Consider the following 7,500-nt stretch of genomic DNA (forward strand, 5'->3'; position numbering starts at 1 on the left):
TGGAGTTAACATACTCGTACTTCGACTGGCCCTCCGAGAATGAAGATCATATCATGTACATGTTCTTCCTTCTTTCATCAATCATTATTAATTCAATTAACAATCGGGGAGCTCTCCTACTCACCTCCTCATTTCTCGCTCTATCCATTTTTGTAACCCATACCGTACTTCTCAGACATTCCATCTCAAACACGTTTAAACTTTTCATCTCTGCCTCTCTTAAAATTCAGGTCTCTGCCCCATACAATGCCGTCGGTAAAATCATCTCTTTGTATAATCTCCTTTTTGTATCCATTCTCAAATATCTATTTCTCGTGACACTTTTTAATCCCCCAAAGGTATTTTCTTCATTCTCTTAGTCTACAATTTACTTCCATCCTCACTCCTCCCTTTCCTGCCACACGCGATCCCAAGTATCTAAAGCTATCCACTTCCTCCACCCTCTCTCCTTCAAAACTTTCTTTCAACTCGGTGCCATCCTCTCTCCTTGTACACCTCAAGACCTTGCTTTTACCCACATTTAACTTAAACTTTCTACTATCACATACCTCGCCAAGCTCCGTCATTAACTTCCTTGAGCCCCCCTCTGACCACGCCACAAGCGTAGTGTTGTCAGCAAACAATAACTGGGTCACTTCCTACTTTACTTCATGTTCTTTCACCATCTCCAATCCTCTACCCATTGCCCTTGCATTTACCTCCCGCACCAACCCATCCATGTACACATTGAACAGCCATGCCGACATGACATCCCTGTCGTAGTCCTACCTTTGACTCAAACAACTCGCTCTCTCCACATCCAATTCTAACCCAGGCTCTACTATTCTCGTAAAAACTCTTCAGTACCATTAACAGCTTTCCCTCAATCCTATGTATCTGAAAAACCTCCCGCAGTGCCTTCCTATCTACCCTGTCATAAGCCTTTTCCAAATCCATAAAGGAAAAAAAATCCTTACCTTTCCCTAAAGCTTTCTAACATATCTGTCTTACCACAAAAATCTGATCCACGCAGCCCCTACCTTTCCGAAATCCATACTGCTCCTTACCAATTACTCCCTTTGTTCCTCTTCTAATCCTCTCAATTAAAACCCTACCATGAGCCTTCTTAACTACACTTAACAAACTGATCCCTCTGAAACTACCACACTTACATTTGTGCCCTTTCCCCTTGTAAAGCGGAACTATACAGACACTCCTCCAGTCCTCTAGCATTCTAACCTCCCATAGACACACATTAAACAACCTCACTAGCCAGTCCACTTTTACTGTACGAGTATCTCCCTTTTTTCAGATATTCCACATGACACCCATCTAACAAAGGTGCACCTTTTCTTTTCTTTTTCTCCTCCATTTTCCTCTCCCAACACTGTCATTTTCTTAGCGCCTTGCACTACTACCACCCTATCCCCCTCCACATTCAACATATCTCAAAAATACTCCGCCCACCTTCCCCTTACCGCTTTCTCTACTGTTAACATCTGTCCATCTGCACCTTTTACCTTTTCTCTGCTACTTGACTCACCCTAAACACACAAACACACACACACACACACACACACACACACACTTTCAACGAACGGACGGCTTGACGAACGCTCTGAAGAAAAGTGCAGATTGTGGATACCAACGCAAAGAGAAGTGCCTTTTTGTATTTGCAGGGGGGGGGGGGAATTGCTCGTGAGGTAGTGGGAAAGTAAGGAAAGAGGAGAGGGGGAGGGATTACTGGGGAAATGGAAGGTAATGAGGAGGTGGAGGAAATGGCCCTGACGGGCCGCCGGGTAGACAAAAGACCCCAAGACGAGTTGGATGATAACATGTCTAATAGGAATGTGAAGATTAGAGGTATAGATAGGAGCAATATAGCAGAAAGTGATGAGAATATTTTCAAGGGATTTAAAGAGAGTGGGGGGGACTCAAACCCCCCCCGACTGACAAGACTAGAGATGAAGGTTGATAAGGTGATCGAGGACTTGGAGAGTAGGTTAGGTCATATGAACACCATTTTAAAAAGGGTTGAAAGATTGGAAGAACTGGAAAAGGCGAATAAAAACTTAACTGATGAAATAGAAGAACTAAAAAGACAGTTAAGAGAGGTAAAGGGGGAGAATGAGGAATTGAAGAAGAATAGTAAAGAAAACAGAGAAACAATAGCTAAAGAAAGTAAAAATTGGAAGCAAACCCAAGAAGGAAATAAGATTTCATTCACTGACATAGTCAAACAGCAATTGAAAGAACATACTGAAGACTCAGTTATTAAAGTGATGAGACAAAAGGAGAATATAGTAAGGGATTTAGCAGACAAGAAGAAATGTATAATTATATTAGGAATGGAAGAGAAACACAACACAGATAGAACCACAAGAATCAAAGAGGAAAATGAAAAAGTAAGCCAATTACTAGAATCAGTTCAGGAAGATGAACCAGGAATTATGAAACAAATCGAAGAGAAATTTAGACTCGGAAAGTATAGCACAGACAAGACCAGACCAATTAAGATTAAATTCAAGTCACAAACAACGGCAGAGAATATCTTATCCAAAACAGGGAAACTAGCAACAAGTGAACAACACAAAAAGATATGGATAAAAAGAGAAATGAATAAAGAGGAAAGAGAGGAAGAAAAGCAGAAAAGACTGGAAGCTAAGACAAAAAACGAGAACAGAACGGAGTCAGAGAAAGAGAGATTCTATTGGAGAGTAGTGAACATGAAACTAAGGAAGTTCGACATACAAAAGAAAAACATAAGGGAAACAGAGAACACAATGGAAGTGGCAGAAAACTAAGAGTGTCTTACACAAATATAGATGGATTAATAACAGGATTGAATGAGCTGAATGATTATTTGAAAGAAAAAGAACCGGACATAATGGGAATTGTAGAAACAAAATTAAAAGGCCCACTACCACCCAACAGTGTAGGACATGATGCATACAATTATTGGATTAGAAACAGAGAGAAAAAGCAAGGGGGTGGAGTTATGTTCCTGACTAAGAAGGATATAAACGTGAAAGGTGTCATATATGGAAAGAATACAGTAGAGATGATTATGATAGAAGTGGAAGACAGAGATAAGAAGAGCAGAAAATTTGTGATCAATTATGTGCCTCCGAAAACAGCCTCATGGGAGGAGAGTGAATATAAAAGTATGTTAGAGGACACAAAGATAGCATTAACTAAAATAATGGAAGACGGAGGAAGAATAGTTATGATGGGCGACTTTAATTGCAAAGAAATCTGCTGGGAAGAAATGACAGCAAAGAGTGGTGATGACTCATGGGGAAATGCTCTACTTGAGATGATTACTGACCATTCAATGACACAATGGATACAAGAGAACACTAGGTATAGAAATGAAGAAGAACCATCGAGGCTAGACTTAATAATTACATCTGAACCTAGAATAGTGGACAAGATTGAATATAAAACACCAATAGGTAAAAGTGACCACATATTGATTGAACTGGAACTTAATGAAGAAAAATATATGAAAAGAAATGAACAATATAGAAAAGGAAGAATGATGTATGAAAAAACAAACTTTGATAAAATAAGAGAATTCTTCCAACAAGAAAACTGGGAAGAAATATACAAAGAAGAAACATCAGTGGAAGAGAAATGGAATATTTTGACAAAAATTTACAAAAAAGGAGTGGAAAAGTATGTCCCAAGACAAAAACAAGAAAAAGAATATGTAAAATGCTGGTACAACAAAAGTTGTAGGGAGTTAAAAGACAAAAGAGACAAAGCCTGGACCAGATGGAAAAAAGACAGAAGACCTGAAAAATGGAAAATATATACTGGTTATAGAAATGAATATGTACAAAAGTGCAGAGAGAAAAAAAGAAAATATGAAAAAGATGTTATAGAAAAGTGTAAAGATCAACCAAAACTATTCTACAGATTTGTAAACAATAAACTGAAAAACAAACAAGACTTGGAGAAATTGAGACAAGGAGGAGTTGAATACACTGAGGAAATGGAAATGGCAGAAATTATGAACAAACATTTTGAATCAGTGTTTACAAGGGAAAATATACAACCTGAAGAGATTGAGTGGAAAGAAAAAGTCCCCCCTATGGAAGAAATAGAAGTAACAAAGAATGAAATATTGACACACTTGGGTAATTTTGATGTCAGAAAATCGCATGGGCCAGATGAAATAGCAAACTGGATTCTGAAAGAATGCAGGAATGAACTGGCAGACAAAATACATAGCATAATAAGCAGTTCCTTAAAAGAAGGAAAAGTTCCAGAAGATTGGAAAAAAGCAAATATAGTACCTATATATAAAGGAGGAAATAAAGAAGAACCTACCAATTATAGACCAGTCTCTCTAACAAGTACAATAGCAAAAATTTGTGAAAGAATTATCAAAAGTAGATGGGTAAAATACTTGGAAAAAAACAACATACTAAATCCAAGGCAATTTGGATTCAGACAAGGACGGTCATGCGTCACCAATTTAATATGTTTCTATTCAAGGCTAATAGATATAATACAAGAAAGAGATGGATGGGCTGATTGTGCATTTCTAGACCTAAAAAAAGCTTTTGACAAAGTACCACATAAGAAGTTGCTTAAGAAATTAGAATATGAAGGAGGAATACAAGGTAAATTGCTAAATTGGATGGAAGACTTTTTGCAAGAAAGAAAAATGAGAGTAGTGATAAGAGATCAGCACTCAAAATGGAATGAAGTAATAAGCGGTGTCCCGCAGGGAACAGTTCTGGCCCCAATAATGTTTGCTATATATATTAATGATATGGATGAAGGAATTGAAAGCTATATGAGCTTCTTTGCAGATGATGCAAAACTACTGAAAAGAGTGAAAACTGAAGAAGATTGTGAATCACTACAGAGGGATCTAAATAAAGTACAAGAATGGAGTAGGAAGTGGGAGATGGAGTTCAATACAAAAAAGTGCAGTATAATGGAATTTGGAAAAAGCAAAAACAGAATAGCAGGATCATATAATTTGGGAGAAGAAGGAATAAAAAAAGTAGAAAATGAGAAGGACCTGGGAGTCATTGTTATGAATAATATGTCACCTGAGAAACATATAAATAAGATTTTTGGAGAAACTTATAATTTAATAAGAACAATCAAAGTGGCATTTACATACCTGGATGAAGAAATGGTGAGGAAAATCCTAATCACCCTGATAAGACCAAGATTGGAATATGCAGCAACGATATGGTCACCAAGTACAAAAAAATGTATAAAAAAACTTGAAAGGATACAAAGAGCAATTACAAAACTGGCACCAACACTCTCAAAACTATCATATGAAGAGAGACTACAAAAACTTAAACTACAGACACTAGAGCAAAGAAGAGAGAGAGGAGATTTGATAGCTATTTACAGAATCATGAAAGGCATAGAAATTACTGATAGAGAGAATCTGATAAAATGGGATGACAGAAATACAAGAGGACACGGAAAGAAAATAAAAAAAGACAGCTATAGAAGAGATTTTAAAAAGAACAGCTTTCCTCACAGAGCAATAGACAGTTGGAACAAGTTAGATGAGAAAGTGGTGTGTGCAAAAACAATACATGAATTTAAAAATAGCTTAGATAAAATGAGATATGAAGACGGGACCCCACGAGCATAGCTCCCCTTCCCGTAAAATACAACTAGGTAAATACAACTAGGTAAATACACACACACACACACACACACACACACACACACACACACACTTTCAACGAACGGACGGCTTGAAGAACGCTCTGAAGAAAAGTGCAGATTGTGGATACCAACGCAAAGAGAAGTGCCTTTTTGTATTTGCAGGGGGGGGGGAAATTGCTCGTGGGGTAGTGGGAAAGTAAGGAAAGAGGAGAGGGGGAGGGATTGCTGGGGAAATGGAAGGTAATGAGGAGGTGGAGGAAATGGCCCTGACGGGCCGCCGTAAGGTAGACAAACGACCCCAAGACGAGTTGGATGATAACATGTCTAATAGGAATGTGAAGATTAGAGGTATAGATAGGAGCAATATAGCAGAAAGTGATGAGAATATTTTCAAGGGATTTAAAGAGAGTGGGGGGGGACACAAACCCCCCCCGACTGACAAGACTAGAGAAGAAGGTTGATAAGGTGATCGAGGACTTGGAGAGTAGGTTAGGTCATATGAACACCATTTTAAAAAGGGTTGAAAGATTGGAAGAACTGGAAAAGGCGAATAAAAACTTAACTGATGAAATAGAAGAACTAAAAAGACAGTTAAGAGAGGTAAAGGGGGAGAATGAGGAATTGAAGAAGAATAGTAAAGAAAACAGAGAAACAATAGCTAAAGAAAGTAAAAATTGGAAGCAAACCCAAGAAGGAAATAAGATTTCATTCACTGACATAGTCAAACAGCAATTGAAAGAACATACTGAAGACTCAGTTATTAAAGTGATGAGACAAAAGGAGAATATAGTAAGGGATTTAGCAGACAAGAAGAAATGTATAATTATATTAGGAATGGAAGAGAAACACAACACAGATAGAACCACAAGAATCAAAGAGGAAAATGAAAAAGTAAGCCAATTACTAGAATCAGTTCAGGAAGATGAACCAGGAATTATGAAACAAATCGAAGAGAAATTTAGACTCGGAAAGTATAGCACAGACAAGACCAGACCAATTAAGATTAAATTCAAGTCACAAACAACGGCAGAGAATATCTTATCCAAAACAGGGAAACTAGCAACAAGTGAACAACACAAAAAGATATGGATAAAAAGAGAAATGAATAAAGAGGAAAGAGAGGAAGAAAAGCAGAAAAGACTGGAAGCTAAGACAAAAAACGAGAACAGAACGGAGTCAGAGAAAGAGAGATTCTATTGGAGAGTAGTGAACATGAAACTAAGGAAGTTCGACATACAAAAGAAAAACATAAGGGAAACAGAGAACACAATGGAAGTGGCAGAAAACTAAGAGTGTCTTACACAAATATAGATGGATTAATAACAGGATTGAATGAGCTGAATGATTATTTGAAAGAAAAAGAACCGGACATAATGGGAATTGTAGAAACAAAATTAAAAGGCCCACTACCACCCAACAGTGTAGGACATGATGCATACAATTATTGGATTAGAAACAGAGAGAAAAAGCAAGGGGGTGGAGTTATGTTCCTGACTAAGAAGGATATAAACGTGAAAGGTGTCATATATGGAAAGAATACAGTAGAGATGATTATGATAGAAGTGGAAGACAGAGATAAGAAGAGCAGAAAATTTGTGATCAATTATGTGCCTCCGAAAACAGCCTCATGGGAGGAGAGTGAATATAAAAGTATGCTAGAGGACACAAAGATAGCATTAACTAAAATAATGGAAGACGGAGGAAGAATAGTTATGATGGGCGACTTTAATTGCAAAGAAATCTGCTGGGAAGAAATGACAGTAAAGAGTGGTGATGACTCATGGGGAAATGCTCTACTTGAGATGATTACTGACCATTCAATGACACAATGGATACAAGAGAACACTAGGTATAGAAATGAAGAAGAAC

The 7,500-nt window shown here is 37.6% G+C and overlaps 1 protein-coding gene across 1 annotated transcript in view; it reads right to left on the minus strand.

The window, feature by feature from the left end:
• The window catches only part of LOC143028291 (uncharacterized), a 122,496-nt gene that overhangs the window by 52,059 nt on the left and 62,937 nt on the right, over positions 1 to 7,500 (minus strand). The gene's annotated exons all lie outside the window — the stretch shown is intronic.

This window comes from Oratosquilla oratoria, chromosome 9 (genome assembly GCF_046742065.1).
Source record: "Oratosquilla oratoria isolate Oo_2021 chromosome 9, ASM4674206v1, whole genome shotgun sequence".
In the NCBI taxonomy this organism is placed as follows: Eukaryota; Metazoa; Arthropoda; class Malacostraca; order Stomatopoda; family Squillidae; genus Oratosquilla; species Oratosquilla oratoria.